Source organism: Tamandua tetradactyla, chromosome 12 (genome assembly GCF_023851605.1).
Source record: "Tamandua tetradactyla isolate mTamTet1 chromosome 12, mTamTet1.pri, whole genome shotgun sequence".
Taxonomy (NCBI): Eukaryota; Metazoa; Chordata; class Mammalia; order Pilosa; family Myrmecophagidae; genus Tamandua; species Tamandua tetradactyla.
Window position 1 is genome coordinate 101,611,521 of NC_135338.1, and position 25,043 is coordinate 101,636,563.

The following is a 25,043-nucleotide window of genomic DNA, read 5'->3' on the forward strand; positions in this document are numbered from 1 at the left end:
GCTAAAAGTTCACCTTCACCTTGAAGGCCTAGATTAAGGGTGTGCTCACACACGTGTTTAAAGTACCTGGTGGTTTTACGGACCTGCTAGGAGGGGTGGAGGGTCACCGTCAAGGAAGAGCCCAACTAATTTGGTACATTTTTACTTATCTTTAATATTGAAAACTCTCCAAGTACATTGCTTCAAGACAATCAAAGAAAATCTTTGTGGTTGAAAATATACGGCATACACACCTGCACACATAAAGGCCTGTGTATAGGTATGCACAGAATTGTATCCATACGTCACTCATACAACGTCCTTTAGTTCCGTACACAAAAGCACGTGGCACTTTGTATAGACACATATATATGCACTCCTATATGTATACATACTTACAAAATCACACATCTACGTACACATAAACATATAACTCTAATTACTCATAATCCAAGCAGAATTCAATGTCATATCATAAACACAAAATTGAACATATTATTCCTCTGTAGTCTATACTTCTTTGTATTTGTGCACTGTATCTATAGATGCATAGTTACATATATAATCCTATGCATAATATTTTACTTGTCTAGACGTTTGTATAATTCTCTGCATCACATAACCCTACACTTCCTTTGTGTGTGTGCGTGTGCAGTATTTAAAATGTTGCGATCTGCATGCTTACTCCTGTCCCATGGCTATTTCTGGAACTTCAGCATAAGAAAAAATCCTGCATAAGAAACAAGCCTTATACTTCAGGATGTTCACTGAAGCTTTATAGAAAATTATACAAGTTTGCAAGCAACTTCCATCTTCAATAGCGATCAAGTGGGTTAGTAAATGATTCTAGATATAAATGTTGGAATATAACACAATCACTAAAAAGACGCTTACAATAAATGTTAAATACTCATTCTCTTACATTAAGTAGGAAAAAGCAAAATAGAAAGTTGTGCATATGGTATAGTTACAACATTGGAAATATTTATGTAGAGAAATGACTGGAAGAAAACATGCTGTAACCCTGGCAGAGTGATTCTTTTTCCTTAGCTTTAATTTTCTCTACAGTGGATGCATTATCTGAGAAGATGCAATAAATTTTAATGGAAAGAATACATTGTGGGTTTAGAATCAGAGGGATTAGGGTTCTAGCCATGAAGAATTCATTTAAACACACCCAGCTTCAGTTTCTCCCTCTTTTACATGGGGTAATGATCCCATTCTCATAAAAACTTAAAACTTGTGGCATAAATAAGATCCTCAATAGATGTTCATTCTCTTCTCCTTTTGGTTTCCAGCATTTTTGGCATCAGCGGCTAGCTTCTCGGGCCCTGACGACCCACAACATTCTGTTCCAGGGTGGAGAAACCATTATCCCTTTGTCCACTTGAGTCAGAAACCTGGGGACGTGAGTCACTGCCAGTGCCTGGACAGGAACGCGTCGGCACCGCCCTTCAGGCACCACTAAGGCAGCCCCAGGGGCCGCTCACTTGGCATAGCTGGTGGTTCTCAATCTTCTCGGGAGTCATGGGAGATGTGGGAGAGTTTGTGAAAACGATTCCTGCCCAACATGTGCCCCTAAGCATGAGTCGCACGTGCAGGGAGGGTGTGCATGGCAGGTGAGCCCCGTGGCCCCAGGTCAGCCCCTCTGGGCGCAGCCGTTCCAGGAAAAGTGAAAGGCAAGCCTGGAAATGTGGGGTGCAGTGCGGAGGAGCGCCTTCCTTCTCCCGGCCTTGCCCCAGGTGGGAACTTCAGCCCAGCGAGTCCTGGAGGGGTCAGCACCACAGCACCCAGTGGCCAGCAAAGCGTCCCGTCTTCCCACCTGCCCGCAAGGAACGCCGAGCTCACAGAGCCTGGTGGGATGAGGGCTGAGGCGTGTGAAGCCCCCGCTGCTCTGCACCCATTTAGAACGAGACCTCCAGATCGTTCTGGGGGTGGAGAGGCCCCCCAACGCTCAGCTTGGCCCGTGGATTCCTAAAAGCCCGAGCAACAAAAACAACTCATTGAAATTAGGGAGCAAAGACTCATAGTGCCAAACTGAAGATCTACAGCCAAGCCTTATCTCATACTCGAATTTTTATGCAAAATATTCATCCCCTCCTGCACCACAGACACAGCCACACGTGCACCCGAGGACGTGTTGGACAGAAGGTGTCCGGGAGGATTTAGCCGGCACCATTCAGAAGGACAGGGAAGGGCCGAGAGCAGGGGCCAGCAGCCTTTCTCTGTAAAAGGCCAGGCTTGGGCCTCTCAGGGTGCCCCACGCGGTGCTTTGTGCTGTTTTTGTTTGCCACATTATAAAAATATGAAACACTCTTAGCTTGCAGGCTGTTCAAATCAAGCCTTGGTCACAGTTTGCTGGCCCCTGGCCAGCTGGTGTGGGTTCAGCTCCGTTCCTCCACTTCCAGCCTTGGGAGCTCCTTAGATGCGAGCCTCGGGGGAGCGGCCCCTACTCAGCACCTCCCTCCACAGGTGCTGGGAGATTCAGCGACTCAGTGTGGACGAAACACTGGGCACCACAGAGGTCTAACTGGCGAGAGCCGCCGGCCACCCTCCTCAGCAGGTTTGGAAGTAGGTCCAGGCAGGGGTTGTCTTACCAGAGTTGTCCAGGGTCAACACTTCCGAGAAGGATGGCCGCTGCGAGTGCTGGTGTGTGATTGCACAGGGGAGGGACACACCATGTGCTCTGAGGACTGAAACAGCCGCCATGCAAAGTGGGATGAAAACAGCCCTTACCTTACAGGGTTGTTTGGCAGAATAAAAGGAATGATTAGTAAGAATTTGTTCGTTATGATGTACAGCTCGAGTTACTATTACAGAAGACACCTGACTCTCATGGCTACTTGGACAGGAGCCTGGGCAGAGCATTTCCAAAGTGTTTCAGCACTTTCAGTCATTGTCTCTTCTGTTCCCAGGCTCGGCGCCTTCTAGGGTGAGAGCCGGGTCCGGCTGAGGCCGCCTGTGGGCCCCAGGCCCGAGCTGTGGTGAACAGATGCTTTCCCGTGGCGGCGGCGTACCTGCGAGGGTCATGTCAAGGTTTCCGGCTGGCCTGGGCTAGCACGGGCGAGCAGAGTGCTGTCCCCGCGGGTCACCTCCCAGGAGGCTGCATCCTACGGGCAGCGACAGGCCCTCCCCCAGGACCGCTGCGGGGCACCCACGAGCACAAGGCCAGAAAGGAGAAGGCTCCAGACGTCAGGGACAGAAAGCCAGCCACGGCCTTCTCGAATGAGTCGCTGAAGCATGCACCTCAGGAAAATAAAATTAATACTCAAAACATACAAAGACATTTGTTTCAAAAAGAAACAATGGAAGTGTAGAGAAAAGTCATGAACAGGAGGTTCTGCTCCTGTAAGAAAGAGTACAGGTGACTAGTAAGTGAAGGAAAGGATGTTCAGGTCACCAGTAATGAGAGCGCAAATTGCAAGAAGGGCAGTTTTTCACTGATCACAGCGTGATGATTAATCAATCAAATATTGATGCCTTTGGCAAAGAAATTCACACTCTCATTCACTGCTTTTATGACTATGAATTTTTGCAGCTCCTCCCTAGTAAAAGTTTGCCAATTTCTACTATAATGAAAAACATATGTACCGTATGATTCAGCAATTCCTTTTCTCAGTTTGTACCTCAGAAATACACTTGCAAATGCAACAATATTCCCTGCAGCAGAGTTGGCACAAGTAAAACTGGAAACACCGCACATGTCCACGATACCAGAGCTTTAAAGATCCGCACCTACTGCTTAGAAGGAATTCCAAGACACTGCTATGTGAGAAAAACACAAATTTGCAGGACAAGAAGTATAGTGTAACAATATTTAGATATAAACCACCCCCCCATACAGACACACACAAAGCAGGGACAAAGAAAGACACAGAGACAGACACAGCTGTGCACAGGACTGTGCGATTTCCACACAATCACAGGAATAGAAGACCTAAACGACACAATCACAGGAGTAAAAGACCTAAACAATCACAGCTGCTGGACCACCGGGCTCTATTGCTCTCTCTAAGCTTTTGATACATATCTTCGTAAGACACATATTGTATCTTTGATATATTTTTAAAAATGAGAATGCATTCTTACTTTAATTATTAGTTAAAAATTAAATAATTTTTAAAGTGTAATGCTGGGTCAAGACAGAAAATGAAAGCAGAGAAAACACAAAAGGAAAAGGGCTCTAATCCTGTGGAGAAAGCTGCTGTTGACGTCCCTTCATTTCCCTCCATATGGGCAGGCTCAGCTGGTAGTTTTGATGGGTGGTTGTATCCCCATTTCGGAGCTGGAGTATATATTAGTGCTGGTGAATAAATACAGACTTCAGAGGTATTTATCTGTGCACAGGTAGCGATTCCTGACACCTTGCGGAGAAACAGGCAGCCACAGGGAGACGCCTGCAGGAGGCTCAGGGCCCTGGAGTGCAGGGACACGGCTGCTGGCCTCGGCGGAGACGCTGAGGAGACGCCGGAGCCCAGGGCCCCCTCTCCGCTCCCACTGGCCCTCCGAGGACACAGTGTGGAAATGCAGAAAAGCAGGTCTGGGGAGCCCCACGGCGGGAAGGCACCTGGCAGAACAGCGAGCAGGCAAAGGGGGAGCCGAGAGGGAAAGGGTGGGGCTGGGCTCCACACTCGACAACTTCTGAGAACCCCCTTCCTGGGGTTTCTTCTGGTGTTTTCGGTCCAAACCCGAAGGCATTGAGGCTGCTGGCCAGCTCGCCTGAACCTTCTGACTCCATTGCTATAGGAAAGAATCGCTAGAAGGAGCAGATGTGGAGGTCAAAACCCAAACAAAGAGTTAGGCAGATAAAATGAACCTGCATCTTATATATGCATAAAATGAACCTGCGTCTTATATATGCATAAAACAAATATACATCGTATAGGTTTATGTTTTGCTGGCTTTTGTGTGGCTTTCCAAAAATATGATCAGGCTATACATACCGTTTAATCCAATTTTAATAATCACCATACACAGCATGATTTTTAAGGGAAGCACCATGTCCTTCCACCTTCTCGAAGTACTGTAATTTATATAGCCAATCCCACATTGTACAAAATTAAGGTGGCTTGGAAGATTTTATTGTTCTGATAAATGCTGACACAGAATCCCTTTATAGTTATATCTTTGCACACATCTCTGGTAATTTTTTTTTTTTTTTTTGCATGGGCAGGCATGGGGAATTGAACGCAGGTCTCCAGCGTGGCAGGTGAGATCTCTGCCTGCTGAGCCACCGTGGCCCACCCTGTTTACCATTTTTCAGATACCTTTTTGAAGAGGAACTATTGAGTTGAAATATACGCAGTCTTGACGATTGCTGTTGATACATGTCGTGCAGCCACCGTCCAAAGCATTGCAGTTGTCTTCCCACCACCAGCCTACCCCAGCACCACACCGTCCACCCAGCGTCCTGTTGTCCACTCTTATCTTTACATCTTAACAGGAAAATGAGAGCCTCTGGTCTTATTGCACTTCACTTCTGCAGATCGTTGATTGCCACTGTGATTGGCCATCTTTTTTCAAATAGATATTGGCAGTGAATATTTCTCCTCTTTAAAATAATTTGGTTCTCCCTTTCCAATATTAAAATTCATTTCTTTGATATTGACTTATGGCCAAGACCTGAAGTTTCAGGATCATGTTTTTAGTTAATGATGTAGACGGAAATCCATAACTGTTCCCAGCATTAATGAGTTCGTGGCTAAACATCACATTGTCTACTGGTGTAAAAGAATTGTTATGCGATAGAGGAAGAATAACCTGTTCAAGGCAGGGGGTCTTGGACAAATCACGTGTCACAAAAAGTTAAGTAACCTCTCTAAGCTTTAATTTCTTCAGCTGTGAAATGTAGGTCAAATAAAACCTGTTTCCTAAGGCCGTGATGAGAACTGGATGAGATAATTCATATGCAATGTCTAGTATAGTACTTAGGAAATAATCTCATTCAACAGACATTATCATTGTTATTAGGTTAAGGGAGTTTCTCTATATTTGAAATTCACCAAAAATATATCTGAGGCTTTCAGGTTCAAATGGTGGGTGGTTTCATACTGAAATCACCCATTCCTGACTCACACCCAGAGAAATAATTGAGAAATAGAATTTTTAAAAAGTTAGTAAATGCACAGATACAGTTGAAAACAAGAGCAGCAATCTTTGGTGTGCAGAAATGAAGGTGCAAACAGATGAGACAATAGAGCTAGAGGCGGGGGCCCTGGCAGGGCCAGGTCGGGCCGGCTGTGAGGCAGAGCTGCAGACAGGGCTCCCGGAGCAGCATAGAACTAGAGGACACCGGAGGCAGTCAGTTCTCTAAAATTCCACAAACACACACGAAAAAGACATGAGATAATCTCTTAGAAACGATGCGCGATATGAGTTCCCTTGTTTAGGTCTATTAGCTGATCATAAGAGAGAATGTGATGTGCTCATGTTGTTTTAAAAAGAGTTCTTTCTAGAGACACACAATGAAACGTTTAAGGAAGAAATGTACGTGTCGGGGATTTGTCTGCCATGAACCGAGTGGCGAGGGGGTACCTGGCGCGGTGGCAGGTGGCCCAAGACAGCAGGTGGTCGCTGCTGAAGCTGCCTGCTGGATTCACGGGGACTCCTAACACTGCCCTCTCTGCCTTTATTATGTTCTTGAAACTGCCATAGTAAAAAGTCAGACCTTTAAAAATAAACCAAAAGAGAACAAAATAAATAAATTTTGTTTACAAGTCAAAGAAAATGAAAATTGCATTTTTTAAACTATCAGATTGACAAAATTTAAAAGTTTGAAATATTAAGTTTTGTTGAAGGGATGAGTAAAGAGAATTCGTAAAGACTGGGCGGGGTCAGACATCAGTGCAGTCACTTGGCGAGAGCTCATGAGGATGGCAGTGTGAGTGTTCCCCACCACCGAGGGCCCCCCTTCTGTGGCCTCTGCTGGGCACCCACACGGGCACAGGAAGATACCCATGAGGAGGTGGCTGCAACACGGTTTATAATGATGAAAACGTAAGCAACTTCCACGTTATCGGTAGGGAAAAGATTACATAAAACAATGACAGTCATAGATGGAATATCGTACAGCAGTTAAATCATGTGGGTGAGTTCACAATTCAAGTTATGTAATAATATATACAGATGAAAAATTAATATTAGAAAGCACACAAGATGACATTGCATATTTTCTGTGAGCAAATATATTAATGTATATATAGGTGAAAACTAAAACCCGGTTTGTAAGGATATATGCCCATCCTCTAAGAGCAGGGAGGGGGGATCAGAGAGAGAAGTAGAAAATCGGAATTAAAGATGGTAGTTTAAAGACCTGTCATCTTTATGATGTTCCAATTATTTTCAAGGAGTATGCATTCATGAATTCTATTCTATTCCCCATTTGCTATGAGGTTTTTGAAGTTGTAAATGCACATCAAATTGTATCAAATATTTTTTCAGCCAATAACAAAAGTCACATAAAGGAAGAAAAGGCCAAGGATAGGCTAGGAATTTGAGAAATCAAAGCAAAGGGGGCCTTACTGCAGTAACTGTAGTAATTAATCCAGCATGGCATTGCACAGATATTACCAGACTGATGGAACACTGTATAAAGTTCAGAACTGAGATGCTGCCAGTGGGGGAATTTGGGCCACTTTTGATTTTTTATTTCCAGAAAATTGTCTGTTTCAACTCTATTTTAAAGCTCATTGGTAGACAGTTTTTCATAGTCTCCACTTATAATGTCCAAACCCCTTATTTGTCTGTTTGTCAGTTTTTGGTTTTTAATGTTATTTGTGCCTTACCCTTCTTGAGTCTATTTGCCTATGATTGACCTGTTCTATTAGCCATACAGGCTTTTGGTTTTGTTGGGCAAATCATTACCGGGGAGGGGAGATCCTTTTCCTTAGTTTTGGCTTTTACCTCATTGTTTCCTTCTTCCTAATTTCTTTGCGTTTTATTCTGTAGCATTGTCCTGACCACCAATGAACTGTTTTCTCTGCTTCGCTTGTGCTTTGTCTGAAGGCAAATTTGAAAAATAATAATAAATAAAAGAAGGGATGAGGAAAGGATCTGGTCCCTGGAGCGGGAGAAGCCGGGAGAAACTTTCCTAGAAACAAACTGGGAGTGGCTGCCCTTCAGGGCCAGAGGCCATGGGAGGCAGGGGTCCCTGGGGGAGGAGTGAGGGGCTGCTGTCCCGCTAGACCAGGAAACGCGGGCACCGTGGGGCTGAGGCCTTCCTGCTTGGACGCCTTGGACACCTTGCTCTCAGTCATTTAATGCAGTCACTGCACTGCTTACTGGCACTTCTTTTGTATTAAGACGAAAGCAAAATTGCTGAGAGTACAAATCTGAGGCCCTAGAGGTCCAAGGGACAAGTCAGTAATTTTGGGATTCTGGCAACCAGGAGACGTGTCCTCAGGCAAGCTCCACCTGTTTTGCTTTGAGACTTTGAGCAAAGTTTAGCCACATTAACCTATTTTCAAAACGCCTGTCTCTCCCCACCCTCCAAGAATCACTGTGAGCATTTCCTTTGCACTTTTGGTCCAGGAATGTGGGAATCTCCCCCAGGAAAGGCACCGCAGAGAACAAAAATGTGAGCTCTCAAAGACACTTGGCCATCTCAAGTAGGAAAGAAACACTTGTGTCCAAACTGGCAAAATATTCTGGCTCATTGTTAATGGAATTACTCCTTTGACTTTGAATTGCTTTTCTCAGGTGGCTAAACAAAGCCTTTATTGTAACACTGCAGCACCAGCCTGCTCGGTTTCGTTTTTTTTCCAGTTCCCTCTGCAACCTCTGGGAGAGTTTTCTTTTCTGCTCTGCTACCTGTTTCTTCCATCAGCCTGTTGCACAGTGGACTGGTTTTTACATCAGGGCATTTTTTATAGCACAAAACGGTTTCCTCCATTACACAACAGACCTAGTGCCAATAAACTTTCTTCTAGGTAATGTAAAGCATATTTGAGCATGAGAATTATTGCATTTCATAGCTAAAAATAAGGACTTGTGTTTAATTTTCCATAGGAATGCTGCCTCTCAACACAAGTTACTGCATCCTACCTGGTGAACCCTTTATGCTAAAACCATCATTACAGGAGTGGAAATGTGGAATTCAGGATTTTGTTAAGCTACTTAAAGAGGAAAGTGTGTAAGTGACTTAAATCCCACCATATCCTTACTTGTTCAAAGTGCTTTTAAAAACAGACTGTATCAAACTAACCTCAAATAGACGCATTTCCAGCATAAGCGGGGAGACTATCTTCATTTTTATGGCGTCACAATAGCTAGCACTATCTCATTTAATCTTCATAGTCGCTTTATGAAGCCCATAACATCACACCCACCACATGAAATCACTCACTCTTTTTCCCCAGGCCTGCCTCAGCCTCAGCTGCTGGGGAATTTTCCTTTCCTCGGGAGGTTGTTTTTAACTGTTAAGCTGTCTGGTCTTAACTAGAAACCGCTGATTAAGACCAGAAGGACGTTCACAAACCATCCATAACTACACTTTTTTTACTGTTATTTCATATACATATAATTTTTATTTTAAAAAGTATATTTTCCTTTCAAGAGGGAGACTTGGAATCCTTCTGACAACCGCCCTTTGCGGCTGGAAGAAAAGCTCCAGGTGGAACCCAAACCCGCAGACGTTGTACACGATTGCTCGTAAAAGCTCGAAGGGGATGTTTTTAAAGATCAGTCGAGATCGTCCGCGCTTCGGATGAGGAGTGGGGCAGCCGGACTGGTCAGATACCCCGCGGCCCCCGCAGCCCCCCCACGATACCCCGCGGCCCCCGCGCCCCCGCAGTCCCCCCCACGATACCCCGCGGCCCCCGCAGCCCCCCCACGATACCCCGCGGCCCCCGCAGCCCCCCCACGATACCCCGCGGCCCCCGCGCCCCCGCAGTCCCCCCCACGATACCCCGCGGCCCCCGCAGCCCCCCCACGATACCCCGCGGCCCCCGCAGTCCCCCCCACGATACCCCGCGGCCCCCGCAGCCCCCCCACGATACCCCGCGGCCCCCGCGCCCCCGCAGTCCCCCCCACGATACCCCGCGGCCCCCGCAGCCCCCCCACGATACCCCGCGGCCCCCGCAGTCCCCCCCACGATACCCCGCGGCCCCCGCAGTCCCCCCCACGATACCCCGCGCCCCCGCAGCCCCCCCACGATACTCCGCGTCCCCCGCAGCCCCCCCACGATACCCCGCGGCCCCCGCGCCCCCGCAGCCCCCCCACGATACCCCGCGTCCCCCGCAGCCCCCCCACGATACCCCGCGGCCCCACGCCCCCGCAGTCCCCCCCACGATACCCCGCGGCCCCCACGCCCCCCGCACTCCCCCCCCCCACGATACCCCGCGGCCCCCGCGCCCCCGCAGCCCCCCCCACGATACCCCGCGGTCCCCGAGGCCCCCACGCCCCCCGCACTCCCCCCCCACGATACCCCGCGGCCCCCGTGGAGCGCAGCCACGACCCCCCACTCGAGGCGGCAGCCGGCGCAGGTGTCAGCAGCGCGTCCGTTCTGGCGGGAGGCCGAGGTGACTTGCGGGGGGCAGGTGTCCGTCGCGGGGGGCCCGCGGCCCCCAGGCAGGGTTCAGGCCCCCGGCCCGGTCAGCCGGTCACCGCTCAGGCAGCAGGACGCTGTGAAGGTGCGGAAGAACTAAGGCGGCTGCGTTAGGAGTCCCCGTTTCAAGGCCCCAGGCAGCTTTTCCAAACTGGGTGGCGTTCCCAAATACCACGGCTCGAGGAAGCGAAAGTGACACGGTGACGGGGCTCGGTGTCCCGAGGCCCGGGAGAGGGCCTTTCCGGAGCCGCCAGGGCCCTGACGGTGGAAGCAGCATTGGGCGCTTCCCGGACACGCGCGGCCGCGGCGGTAGTTGCCTCCCGCTGAACACGGGCTGCTTCGCGTCCCCGCGTTCAATGCCTGACTCGGGGGACACCTGGCGCCGCACACGCGCCTCGCTCAGGTCCTGCGGGGCCCCGGGAATCAGCCCTCCAACTGCCCTCATTCGCTCGCTTGTGGCAACTACTGCATTGACCGGTTCGTGGAGCAGGTCATTGGCCACGCTGGGACCGGACACGCGGCCGTCCTCATCACTGCCCCCACGTCCCACTCGGGCCGCAGGTGGGAGCCGCAGGCAGGCGGCACCTGAAGCTGAGCCTCGCCCTCACCGGGTGAGCGGGCGGCGGAGGCCAGCGGGCGGGTCCAGCAGCCCGGGAGTCCCGGGGCATCCGCGGGCAACGGCCGAGGCGAGGGGCTCTGCACACGACGTGAGATCATACCCGTTCATTTAAACCTCGTCCTCACCCCTAAAGCATTTAGGGTGCACATTTGAAAATTGAGTGGAGCCAACTCTTGGACAGTAAGAAAACATAAAATGAGAATGTTAGATCCAATTTCCAGTGATATCAGGATTTTCTCTGGAACTCATAATAAAACCCTCAAATGTTCCATATCTTTAAATAGGCTCTCTCACACAATGCACATATGCACACATTCTATTTTGGAAACATGCAATAAAAATTCCAAGAGGTTTCCATCTTCCCCCATTTTACTTATTGGTATTTTTAGTAAAAGTATTAGAGTCTCTGGGAAAAAAATAATTCCTCCAAGCAGGTTAAATGAGAAACAGGTTTTCAAAAGTCCATTACCAACAGCCTCCTAATTTTTGCCCCTGTTTTTTTCTCCTTTGCAACTCTTTTCAAAAAATCATACAAGGAACACGAGTTTACGTAGACAACAAAGATAAATACCTCTAAAGGAATATAAACAGCCCAGAATGTTATACTTCAGAAATAAGCACTATTAAAATTGTGTTGTATAAATTGAAAATGTTTTTATTAGTATCAAATTATATATTGATATTTAGGTATAACCATTCCATACATCACATTTTACTGATAGCTTTCTTCGTTGCAGAGGATGTTCTGTTATGAAAATGCATCCGCGAGTGTAAGCATATTTTTGTATGCTTTGCAAAGTTTTATTGGAGAAGTAATACAATTTGCAGGTAAATGATTCATTTCACCTGTTGCCTGTTATTGGACATAGACTTATTTCATACTTTTGTTTTGCTTTAAACAACCTTATTCCTAATTTTTTGCTAGTATCTTGAATTACCTAGGCAAAATTCCTAGAAATACAAATACTGCATCAAAAAGGAGGTATATTGTTAAAATATCACCAACAACAATATTTAAATATGCATTAACTGTAGAAAATAAAGAACAAAAACAAAAAGAACAAAATTCCAACAATAATAATAACCCCACCATATGCAGTAACCATGGCTGGGTTTATTTGTTTTTTTATAGATTTATTTATAGAGATTTTTTTCGATGCAAATCTATTTAGTTATCTAAATACATTTAATAGAATTTTTATACACATTTGTATTTCAGGTATCTTTCCATCTCTATCATCTACCATTAGCTGTGATCTATTCCTATCTATAGGTTTATCAAATAGAGGATACTTGGTAAATACTTGTTGAATTAATGAATAAATGAAAAAAGGATGATTTTGTAGATGCTAGATTATAACCCACTATTTCTGTGTAACAAAATATTTTTTAGCATCTATTCACATTGATAATTTTTACCTATGGTATTTTTATAATGATTCTATAGAAATGTGTGAATAGAGCCATTTTGTAACTAACAGCACACAATTACAGCAAAACATATGCCAAATCTGAACTCAGTGAAAAATTTAGAGCATTCATTGTATTTATTATAAAATTAAAAGGAATTAAAATAATTGAAATTGTTACTCAGTAAAATAACGTTAGAGTATGCAAAATTAGATGAACAAATCGAAAAGAAGCAAGGAGTTTTTAACAAGACAGATTTTGATGAACTGGAAAGCTAACTAATTTAGAGTGTGTACACATCAGAGCTGGGTCTTTGAGAAAACAAAATAAAATAGGAACCAAACCCTCTCCACACCCACCCCCAAGTAAGTTGATGAAGAGGAAGAGTACAGCTCTTCTAAATGCAGTGTTCTAATTTTAACATTTTAAAAGAAAGCACAAATACACAGCATTCGAAGGTGCCTGTAGCCTTAGGCATCGCAACATTAAAGGGACTACCATGTGGAAAATATAATAATGAATTTGAAGATTTTGGTGAAGCACATGGTTTTCAAGGAAATTATCACAGTTTGGAATTTACTTATGAGGAAGAAGAAAACCTGAAAAGACTAATAACCCTGAAAATTCAAATAATCTGTCATATAACTGTTTAAAAAAAGCCAGATCCAGGCAGTTTCACCTACGCATTGTTTCAAATCTTAATAGAATGAATGATTTCTCAGCTCTCAGAAACTTTGCAGAGAATGGGGAAAGTCAGTGCATTGTTTTAGTGAGCCAGCACCATTTCTCATAGAAAATCAGACAAAGCCACCTAAACAGGAAACTGCAGATCAGCTTAACTTAAACACACAAACCATAGATATTTGGACTCCATCACTAAATTAAAAGAATGATGCATGATGACCAATTACTTCTTATTTCATTAGTTTAAAGAGGAGTCTACATTAAGAAATCCATTAAACATAGACAATGAACTATAATCATTATTTTTTCAGATTACTTTAGAAATAACAATGGTATTAAAATATTGAGAGATTTTAGATTCAACTGGAAACTTTGTAGATGCTATTGCCCCAAAATCCTGACAGTCCCCAAATGAAGAAAAGAAGATCAAATGAGCTCTCTGGGTGCAAACATATTTGAATTTAGGATAAAGTCATCAGTTGCATTAAGCTAACCTGATAATGCCCACAGGGTTTGCATATCGTCTGATGATGATGATGATGTAAAAAGACGCATTAACTGCCTGTCATTGCAAGAAGGTTTTGCTTTTTCTTCATTGAGGTTTAGTCAAAAACAATATTCGAGGCAAGTTTTTGTTCCTATCATGGCAGAACAGGTTTTCTGAACTAAACTAGCCTTTTACAGATAACAATTATAAACTCTGGACAAAACATTTGTAAAAACAATTATTTAACAACACTGGAGAGTGACAAAAAGTGGGTAGAAACAGAAAGTGGGTTGAATTTTTGAGAATAAACGACCACACTCACTGGACGAGATACAGTCTTAGATCTCTTTCCCTGAGGGAACGCTTCGGTTTGTTGTAGAATCTCAAGCAATAGCGTTCTCTTGAAGTGTCAGAAGACGAAGCTTGGGGCTGCCAGAGCGGCTGGAGATTGGGAGGGAACATTAAGGAAGGAGAGAGCCTTAGCTGACATCCCTTTACCCAATGACTGCCCCTAAACTGGGTGCAAGTGAGATTCCAAGGAACCCAGGACAGAACGACTTGAGGCTACAGGAAGCCAGCAGGGGTGGAGCTGCACAGGAGAGTTTGGGGTGTGTGCTGTGGCACAGTCAAGGCTCACGGAACCCTCAGACTCTCCACAGACCTGTGCTGTCACAGTGGGACTCCAAGACTTCTCAAGTTCAAGGCCATTGGCCGGTAGTTTAACCATCTGCCAGAAAAAGAAAATCAACACATTATGGGAGAAAATATAAAAACCAAAATTCCTTCAACATTTTATGCACAGTGTTTAATATAAAGAAAATATTACTAGGTATGAAAAGAAACAAAAATATAAATGAAAGGCAAGAAATAAAGCAGTCAACCTAAGCATATTTTAAGATGACCTAGGTTTTGGAATCAGCAGATAAGGACTTCAAAGCAGCTATTAAAATAGGTTCAAGGAATTTTTTAAAGAATTGCACTGAATCTATGGATGAATGTTGGGAGACAATACTGTGCATTCAGAAGCATGAAGTGGCAGATCTTCACACTGCATTCTATATAAATGCTTGGCTTTCAATAGAGAGTTGTGGAAACATACTTTGATATGCACATGCAAACAGCATACACATACATCCGAGTGCAATTATAAATGACACACCAGAGGCAATGGGCACCTCTAGCACTGAACATTAGTTTCTAACTATCATTGTCTATAAAACAGTACCAGGGTTAGTTGGAGAACAGGTTGATGCCATGACTGGGGTAAGAAAAGTTCATGATGTTCCTGAAATGTCTTGTGACAGCAAGTGAGGAACTGCTCAGCGGATGATGGGGACAGGCCAGAGCAGGAACCAGCCTGAGCGGCTCCCAACTCCCAAACCGGCTAATGTGAACATTAGAACAAGTGAGAATAAAATGTATTGTAACAGCCAATAAAATAAGACCCTGAGTCCACTATGAAATTAATCAATTAACTAATTAATCCGTTAAAGAAGAGAGAGGATTTTTTCTAAGATGAAACCAATAAAAAATTAGGTTGCCTTTGCAGAGCTGATGGCTGGAAAGAGGCAAAGGGGAACTTTCTGGGATGATGGAAATGTCTGTATTTTGAATATCGAATGACACCCCAAAATATAGAAAAAATGGTAGATTAAAAACCCTCAATAATGCAAAATACAATGGGTGAAAATTTGAGATGAACATGATGTTCACAAAGAAATTTCATGTTGATCACAAAGGAAGACAATCAGTAGCTTTATGGTGGGGAAATCTGGAAGATGCCAATTGACATCATCAATAGTAGGAACAGACACACAACCTTTGAGTTCCTGCTCTGGCCTGTCCCCATCATCCACTGAGCAGTTCCTCACTGGCTGTCACAAGACATTTCAGGCACACAACCTTTGGTATGATGTGCCGATGAGGCCAGGAGATAACTTCTGTGATTTTCTTGCCAAAAATAAATAATATGAATCAAACCATAATGAAATAATAGAAAAATCCAAATTGAGAGGCAAGTACAAAATAATTGACCTGCGCCCTTCAAAAATTCCAAGTTCACGAAAGACAAAGACTAAGGAAATGCCCAAATTAAAGGGGACATATGAGACCTGACAGCTAAACGCAATCTATGATCTGGATGGGTTCTTCTACCTGGAGGATAAAAGGATAGCAGTGGAACAATTGATAACATTTCCAAGTAAATATTGGATTGGATAATGAAATATAATTATTCAATTTCATGATTTTGATAAATGTACTGCAATGATGTTAAGTGTTTGTTCTTAACAATTATATACTAAATTATTTAGGTGAAAAAGGGCAACAATTTCACCAATTTACTAATGATTTAGAGAAGAATAATCTGTATATACGTATGTGTACAAATAATAATATTAATGATAAATTGAATAATAAAGTAAAGAGGGCACAATGCAAACTATTGGTGAATCTCAGTCGATAGTATACGTGAATTCTTTGCACTATTTATTTTTCTGTAAGTTTGAAGTTATATAAAAATAAAATTTGTGAAAATTTGTTCAAAGACTTTGGTAAACTGGAGATTTTTATAAAGTTATATATAAGCTGAATCATGTTCTGGGAATGCCACTCTTAGATATTTACCTACGAGAGATGGAACATATACCCACAGAAACGTTTAGATAGAAATATTCACAGCAGCCACATTTACAAAAATAAAAAAAAGTAAATAGCCCAAATACCTACCCACAGAAGAGCTGGGTAAATAAAGCTGGTGGGTGCCGTTAGACAGTGACGTGTGGGTCCGTGCGGATGAATCTCAAAAACTGTAAGTTGAGCCAAAGAAGCCAGATGCGAAAGACTGTGTAGGGTATGCGCTGCCTGATGAAATTCTAAGTAGCGGAACTGGTCCATGGTGACAGAAACGAGAGCAGTGATTGTGGACGGGAAGAAGACTGCCTGGGAAGGGGCAGAGCGAATGGAAATGTGCCACATCCCACCTGAGTTCACACAACTCACAGAATTCTGTACTTAAGCGCATTTCAACAGGTGTGGTTCACTTGGATTCTTAAAAAGTGCTCTGGAAATACACCGCAGTTCACATTTGGGAAATAAACCAGATAGTGATAGAGGCTCCCTAAACCCAGCACATCTCTTAAGATAGTCCCAGACAAGGTGAGTGTTTACACTTTGACTTACATCAGAACTTCAAAGAGGTTCTACTTCCTGAGAGTGACAGTGGTCCACAGAGAAAGAACAGGAGAGAAAAAAGCACAATTACAGTAATTTTACATGATTCCTGAAAAATAAACAAAGAATCCATTGTAAAACAGTGACAGTTTAAAAGGCCAGTTACAAAATGAAGTTCTAAAAAAGCAAATAGTTTTCCTATAAAATGTTATTAAAAAAGGGGGCAATATCTTAGTAAAACAAGAATAAATTTAAAGGAAATACATACAATGTATTTGAGAAAGAGTTACTAAACTATGCTGAAAGGCCTAAAAGAATAAATGGAGGAATGCACAATGTTTCTGAGTGAAAAGCATCATTTTTGTAGAAACATAAATTTTCTCTGAATTAACAGAGGACGTACCTTCCCAATCAAAATCTCAACATGATTTTTCTTTGACCTTGATACAATTATTATCTACTACAAGAAATGTACAATGACATTGTCACTGGTACAGAGAGATCAACAGGACAAAAGAAAAAACCCAGAAACAGTTCTAGCTCTACATTTAGATTTAGAATGTGAACATTTTATTATCTCAAAAAGTGGAGAAAGGATAGCTTCTTTTTTTATAGAGTTAACGTTGCTATTTGTGAAAAAATAATAGAGATCCCTACGTTTTCCCTTACCCCAGAATAAATTCCAGATAGCTAAAAGTAAAAAATAAAATGGCAAAAGCATCAAAAGAATAAGTGAATATTTATACAATTTTGGACTAGAAAAATATATAATGTCAGAAACAGAAACAACAAACCTGAAAATTAATCTACTTGGATATATAAAAAATTCCACTTCTGTAGGTCTGGAGAGGCAATTAAATGTAAAAACAAACAAACGGGGAAACAACACGCAGCATGTCTAATCCACAAAGGCAGCCAGTGCTCTCACGTCCTCACCGCTTTCGGGTCAGCAAGGCGCACGGGTCTGGCACTGTTTCTTCACCTGGGGGTGGGGGGCCTCTCTCGGGGTGGGGGCCCTGGGGGGCAGTCCTGGGGGGTGTCCCAGGGGGGCATCTGAAGCGCTCTGGGGGGGCACTGGCAGTGTTGCTCCCACTGCCGGCAGCATCTCCTCAGTACATGACCCAAAAGTCTCAGACACGGCCAAACGTCCCGAGAGGCAAAAGTCCCCGAGCTGAGAGTTACTGGTCTAGAAGGAAATGGTCAGGACTTTTCTCTGGCAGTGGGATACTATTTGACTGGGGTGGGGTGCAACCCAATATCAATTGGGTCTGTGGGTGCACACTGGTTTGTTAATCGTAAAGAATAAGATGTAAAGAGTTGCTGCTTGCTCTCGTTCAGACAAGAGCTGCACCCTTAGCAACTGTCTTCCCAGGATGCCTGCCAGCTCGGGGGCTCACCCAGACCCACCCCAGCCTACTGCTGGGGCCTCTGCCCCACCCCCGCCTCCCACCCTGGAGCCAGTTTCCTTTCCAGCTGCAGCATTCACAGCCGGTCACTGCAACCGCAAATCGGTGAGGGCCACATCTAACTAAAGCTCAGTGTGGGTTTGCAAGGAACTGGGGCTTAGGTACTTCTCCAGTGGTATTAGTGTCGGAAGCCCGAGTTGGTGCTCTTTGGACCAACATACTTTATCGTGGTTTTGGGGAAAGGCTCTTTCAGCTTGAACACAATCCCTTGGTCACAGAGGCCAAGAGATAAGGCCCGTGGCAGACTCCTGCCGAGGCGTAGCAGCCCCTGCCCTGTGCCCTGAGCATCCCCCCGCCTCAGGAGTGCCGCACTTGGCCTGATCTTCCTTGGGGGTTTTCCGGGGAACCTGTGCACAGCTCAGCTAACAGTGAGGGAGCTCTGAACCTACCCTAGATTCAAGCAGGGACTATACACACACCCAGAAAAAATGACTGGGTAGGACTCCATGAAAAACAGGATGGGCCTTGGAGACAGGGATCGTTTCAGTGCTGGGCGGGAAGGTCCATGACAGCCCGAGACACGGTGCGTGCCCAGCCCAGGCCAGCCACGAGCCTGACAGGGGCTATCGGGGCCAAGCCCCTGTGATCTGAGCAGCAAAGGAAAACAGTAATTTTGTAACTCATAGCATAAAAAAATCAAGAGTCTGTGATGATTTAAATTAGTGTCTTAGGGTCCTCTACAGAAATAGAATCAATAGGAAATATCCATAAATATAAAATTTATGAAAGTGTCTCATGTAACCGTGGGAACACAGAGTCTGAAATCCGCAGGGCAGGCTGGAAGCTGATGATGCCAATGAAGGGTCTGGACGAACTCCACAGGAGAGGCTTGCCAGCCAAAGCAGGGAGAGAGCCTGTCTCTTCTGAATCCTCCTTAAAGGGCTTCGCCTGATTAGATTAAGCATCGCTGGTTGCAGAAGACACGCCCCTTGGCTGATTACAAATGGAATCAGCTGTGGATGTAGCTGACATGATCATGATTTAATTCTATGAAATGTCCTCATCGCAACAGACTGGCCAGCACTTGCCCAACCAGGCAAACAGGTACCACAACCTGGCCAAGTTGACGCAGGAACCTGACCATGACAGTGTCCAAGAAAATTAGTTAATTAATAGCTGATTAATTAAATGTGGGAGAACTTCTTCTTTACAGTGGAATGCCAACCAATAAAAACTGAAGGGGCGATGGGGGAGTGTCAACGTGGTTGTGTTTCACAGATAAGGTCACAGATAACTTATTTTTATTTTTGCTTATCAGCATTTCCTATTTTTTTTTCAATGTAACAGGAATAGGAGGAGTCACCTGCAGGAAATCTGTGAAGATGCTACTTGCCCTGTCCCTGGAGGACTGGATTATCCCACTTCCAGGCTAGGGATGTTTTCTAGGTCCTGGTTTGTATTTTTTCCCGTTTTGGCATTTTGTAGAGAGGATCCCCCGGCCTAGGAGGCCACGGGGGCACAGACCTGTCCTGGCGGGCACTGCCCACGGAGCCATATGGCTGGTGTGGTGTGCGTGGCCATCCGGCTGGCCGTTTCCTTCGGGACAGTGATTTTCCCGCACGGCTGGCCCTTGTCCCTACCAGCGCTTCTAGGGGGCCGCGCGTGCCTCGCAGTTGTGGCTGTCCCGGCCCCACCCGGAGCATCCCCTGAGGTCTCGGCCAAGCCTGCTGCCGGAGCCCCCGCGGCCCGAGAGGCAAGTCCCGAAGGCCCCAGGTACGGCCGTCCAGCGCTGGGCTTCCCCGGCTGGGTTGTGTTAAACCTTCAGGGCGGGAGTGTTTCCTTTATTATCATCACATGGTGCAGCTGTGTCCCGCTTCCTGCCAAGCTGGGCGTGAGGGAGAGTCCGAAGGTCCAGGGAAGAACTGCCATGACACCGACCTGGGCCAGGGAAGGAGCCCGCTGCCCACACACTAACCACTGCCAGCCTGCAGCGCCCCAAGCCCCCGGAGGTGCCTGCCCTTGGGGAAGTTGCACAGCGGGACAGCTGCCCATCTTCTCCTACGGCCGAACTGGTGCCCCGTGCCCCCAACCTGGAGCTGCTGGGGAGATGCTTGAAGGGTCACCACCCTCTGCAGAAGAAAAGCGAGTCGCAGCTGACGATCTCCTGCGCAGTGACCCGCGTGCTGAGGCTGCCCACGTTTGGCCCTGAGCGGGTCTTCTGCATTTGCAGTTTCCCTGTATTTTTTCTGGTTATTCCCTGGGTTATTTCTGCATTTGAAGTTTCCTAGGGCTGTTTCTGGGCGGAAGCAGCAGGAAGCGGATGGATGTGGTGAGGAACCTTGGAGCAGTTGGCCTCCGGGCGCTTGCAGAGGGGGCGGAGCAGCCGTGGGGCGGGGTGGGGGGGGAGCTGCACCCCAGCGAGGTCAGCCTGGGCTGACCCTGGGCCGCGCGGCTGGAACCAAGAGCTCGAAGGTGTCAGAAAAAAATGCAGGTGTCAGGAATCCCCTCTCCTCGCTGCTATCCCGTGGGGCCGCGGGTCTTTCCACCACTGAGCAAGTGCTTTCCCTGTTTGACCAAATCCACCCACCGTCTTCACTCCGCGCCTGGTGATTTCCTCCTGTTCTAGACCCGGAGCTGCCTTCGCATAAACCCGAGGCCTAGGACAGGAAGTGAGGGGAGCCCCGGGCCAGACAGCTGGGCTCGCCCGAGGTCAGAAGAGGCTGGGGCAGCCCAGGCTAGAAGCCAGGTCATGGTCCGGCCCAGCATGCGCGGTGTGCCACACTGCCTGTCGTTCTTTCTACTCGGGACTGTGTGTGTGGGAGGGGGTGGGGAGAGAGGAGGGGGAGGGGGAAGGAAGGAAGGAGGGGGAGGCAGAGGCACATAGGCAAAGGGTGGACAGGGCCATGCTCACTTACCCCTCAGCTGCTGCCCTGAGAGCCGCTGTGCTGGGGTGTTGGTTGAGCACGTTTAAGAGGTGATACTAAAAGTGCAAACGTGCTTTAAAATCTGGGAAAGGGGATCCATGTCGAGTGCATTGGTTTTGATTATTCCTCAGCTATATAAACAACCAAAGAAATGACCTCACATATTCCACAGGCATGATGGAGGCTACAGCACACATGTTCTGAAATGAAATGGGTGGTGCAAGTCGCTCGGCCCAAGAAGAGCTGAGCTTTTTTTTTCTTTACAAACCACAAGTTAAGGCTAAATCAGAAAGAAAATAACGTTTTTGGTCCCCTCGGCTCTTGGTTTCATGTTCTATGGGCGGCCTGGGAAGCTCTCTGCATTTTCCCCCCTCGGGGGTCTGTGGAAGTAGCGTTTCTCCCGTTGAAGGATTCTGCTGAGACTGAGTTTTCTGCCCTTTCCTTTACGCTTTTCTAAATGTTCCACAGTTCTGATTTTTACAGCCAGCTTTCCATCTGATTCTGATTGTAGCTTCACTAAAAGTAACATTTATGTCCAAGAGGCTGGAGATTTTACATGCTTTGCCTCTGAGATTTTTCCTGGACTGTGACACTGAAAGGATTACGCTGTTTTATCTGAGTCTCCCACAGGGCCCAGCTCAGCGCCTGGACGGTGTCCTACTGCAGCTCTGCGGGAGCTGGGGAACTGCTGGCCTGGGGCCGGGCGGGGAGGTGGGTGGGGCTGGCTGTGGTGGGCGGGGCGGGGCTGGTGGGTGGGGCTGGTGGGTGGGGCTGGCTATGGTGGGCGGGGCTGGGCTGGTGGGTGGGGCTGGCTGTGGTGGGCGGGGTGGGGCTGGTGGGTGGGGTGGGGCTGGGTCAGGGCGGGGCGGTGGGTGAGGCTGGCTGTGGTGGGCGGGGCTGGCTGTGGTGGGCGGGGCGGGGCTGGTGGGTGGGGCGGTGGGTGGGGCTGGCTGTGGTGGGGGGGCTGGACTGGGTCAGGGCGGGGCGGTGGGTGGGGCTGGCTATGGTGGGCGGGGCTGGGCTGGTGGGTGGGGCTGGCTGTGGTGGGGGGGCTGGACTGGGTCAGGGCGGGGCGGTGGGTGGGGCTGGCTATGGTGGGCGGGGCTGGGCTGGTGGGTGGGGCTGGCTGTGGTGGGCGGGGTGGGGCTGGTGGGTGGGGTGGGGCTGGGTCGGGGCGGGGCGGTGGGTGAGGCTGGCTGTGGTGGGCGGGGCTGGCTGTGGTGGGCGGGGCGGGGCTGGTGGGTGGGGCGGTGGGTGGGGCTGGCTGTGGTGGGCGGGGCGGGGCTGGGTCAGGGCGGGGCGGTGGGTGGGGCTGGCTGTGGTGGGCAGAGCTGGGCTGGTGGGCGGGGCGGGGCTGGTGGGCGGGGCGGGGCTGGGTCAGGGCTGGCCGCGGTGGGCAGGGCTGCAGCCGGACTTGTTTCATGTTCAGGTGGAATCCAGAGGGAGGTCCCGTTCCGACTAATAACAAACATCCTGTCGCTCAGACTGGGGCCGTCTCAGAATCAGGTTTAAATTATGTAGATAAACCAGAAAATTATGATGTTTATTGTACTGAGAGAAAATTCTCTCTCACGGCTAAGAACTCACTTGCTAATGCCCTGCTGGTATTAGCTGAGCTCGGCACAGCCTTCTCACTGCTGAGGGCTTGTTAACGAAAGAGCCTCTCTCACCAAGAAAAACGTTCCCCGCAGTATTTAATATAACTCACTTAATTCACGAACAGCTACAATCGCAAAGTCTTTTTTAGCTTTACTATTATAATGTGCAATGGTGGAATTTGGGGCTATTAAAATACTTCCCAGAACTGACTCTAGGGATAGTATTTTTATTACCTGGCAAAGAAACCCGATTTTAGATTAAGGTATTTCTGCAGAATATTTTAATATAACTATTTTCAGTAGGTACATAAAATTATATTCATTTATATAAAGTAAAAAAGAGTAGGCAGAGACCCTAAAAATAAAAGTGCAGATTCTAAATAATTTACTATTAAAATTAAGTAGATGTGACTTTGTCTCTAATAATATGGGCATCGATATAGTAAATTTCAGTTTGTGGACAGAATAATAAAAAATCCTTATATTGAAATGACTGTGAACTTCTCACAGGGACAGAGTAAGATTTCCATCCCAATACCAGGAGGAAGTGTGGCTCAGAGGTGTTAAGTCATTTGCCTGAGGACACACATACTAGGTTTAAGAACCCATATAAAAGTCCAGGACTGGAAACATGTAACTAACCAAAAATGATGAACTACAAATCACCTGAATTTGTTCATAAAGAAGTAACTGACATTTATTCAGAATTGGTGCTATCTCCATTCTCTCCCTTCCTTCCTCTCAGTGTGGGTTTCGGGACGAGATGTTTTTCCTAACGTAGGGGTAGACAGGGCTTCACTGCAGTGGTGGTCCAGCCGCTCCTATCGAACAAAACCTCCTTCAGGCAACAGCAGTAAGTTCTGGAAAAACTATGGATAAAAGACGCAAACCACTGAGAAATCTGCGGTGATACACAAACAGGCAGAGGCTGCAGAGACATCAGCACTTGGGAGACAGCAGTTTCCCTGTGGCTCTCCCGTGTGTAACCCAAAGCAGAGAGACACCTGTCTGTAAGAGGTCTGTGGATGTGGCTTTTGCCTGTTTCCATGGTGTGAATGCCACAGGATTCATAAGAAACCCACACACTGTTAAAGAGACTTGTCCCACCATAAACACTGGCAACTTGCCGTGGGCAGAGTGCAGGCTGAGAAGGCTGCAAGCACAGGCCATTTCTTCTGGAAAAGAAGGAAGAGAGGAGCCAAGAGCTTAAAGAATAGAGCAAAATGCCATGAAGACTCCCCAGGAGAGGATGATAGAGCCTTAGCAAAGCCTGGAAAACCCAGATGAATCTGGGACATGGTATTATCCGTGTCTGCTTCGTGCCTCCCGTTTTTTCCCTGTATGAATGTGTCTGTTGTGTCTACCTGTTTCTGCTCATCATGTGAGGTTTCCAGGTGAGCAGAAAACTTGTAGGTTTAATTCTTGGGTCGTCAGGTTGCCGTGAGCCTCACTCATGGAGCCTTCAGCTCACCTGGCCTGAATTAGGGGCCAAGAGCCTGGATTTCAAGTCTCGTTCGATGCCTTAAATGGGATGAGGCTTCAGGGTTTCTGAGGGGCGAGTGTATTTTTCACATGTGAGGGGCATGTAAAATTAATTTGGAATGTTTATTTGGTCTGGAAGTGAAATTTTCTGTAGCACATAATCTAACTCAACCTGTCTGGACAGCTCATTTGAACAACTGAAACACAGGAGTCCAGAATAAGAAAGGGTCTTTAATCCTGCTTAGATTAATGCAATGCCCGGATACATCCTGGTGTGAAAAAAAATTAACTTGGAATGTGATAAACTGATATTTTGGTGTTCTCCAGCGGCCCTCTCTGTGGTTTTCACCCTCATGACTCTGGGTCTGGTCTGTGGCCAGCTTTGGCAAATGGGGCATTAATCAGCACATGAGAGGAAAACACAAGCAGACGCTTGGTAGAGGCGGGCACCTGGGACTGGGCATCTGGGAAAGCCCCTTTGGAATCCAGCGCCAGCCGGACACAGCTGCCTGGTCACGTGAGGGAGCCACAGGCAGAGGGAGGCACCGGCCAAGCTGATGCTGGAGTGGGGTTAAGGGTTAAGGGTTAAGGGACCCCTTTGAGGTTCCTTCCCAGCAGATGCCATGTGGATCAGGTGTGAGCAGTCCCCTCCGTGCCCTGTCCAATGGCAAAATCGTGATCAAAAATGTTTTTTTTTTTAAAGCCACATGTGTTGAAGTAGTTTTTATTCAGCTAAATTT

The 25,043-nt window shown here is 46.7% G+C and overlaps 1 long non-coding RNA gene across 1 annotated transcript; it reads right to left on the reverse strand.

Annotated features, from left to right (window-relative positions):
• Positions 1 to 11,957: 11,957 nt before the first annotated feature.
• On the reverse strand, positions 11,958 to 21,316 carry LOC143651692 (uncharacterized). Its single transcript, XR_013160142.1, has 4 exons — positions 21,215 to 21,316; positions 16,903 to 17,002; positions 16,450 to 16,783; positions 11,958 to 14,449 (listed from the first exon to the last, which is right to left on the reverse strand). It is a non-coding gene; the product is annotated as an uncharacterized LOC143651692 (long non-coding RNA).
• Positions 21,317 to 25,043: the final 3,727 nt, after the last annotated feature.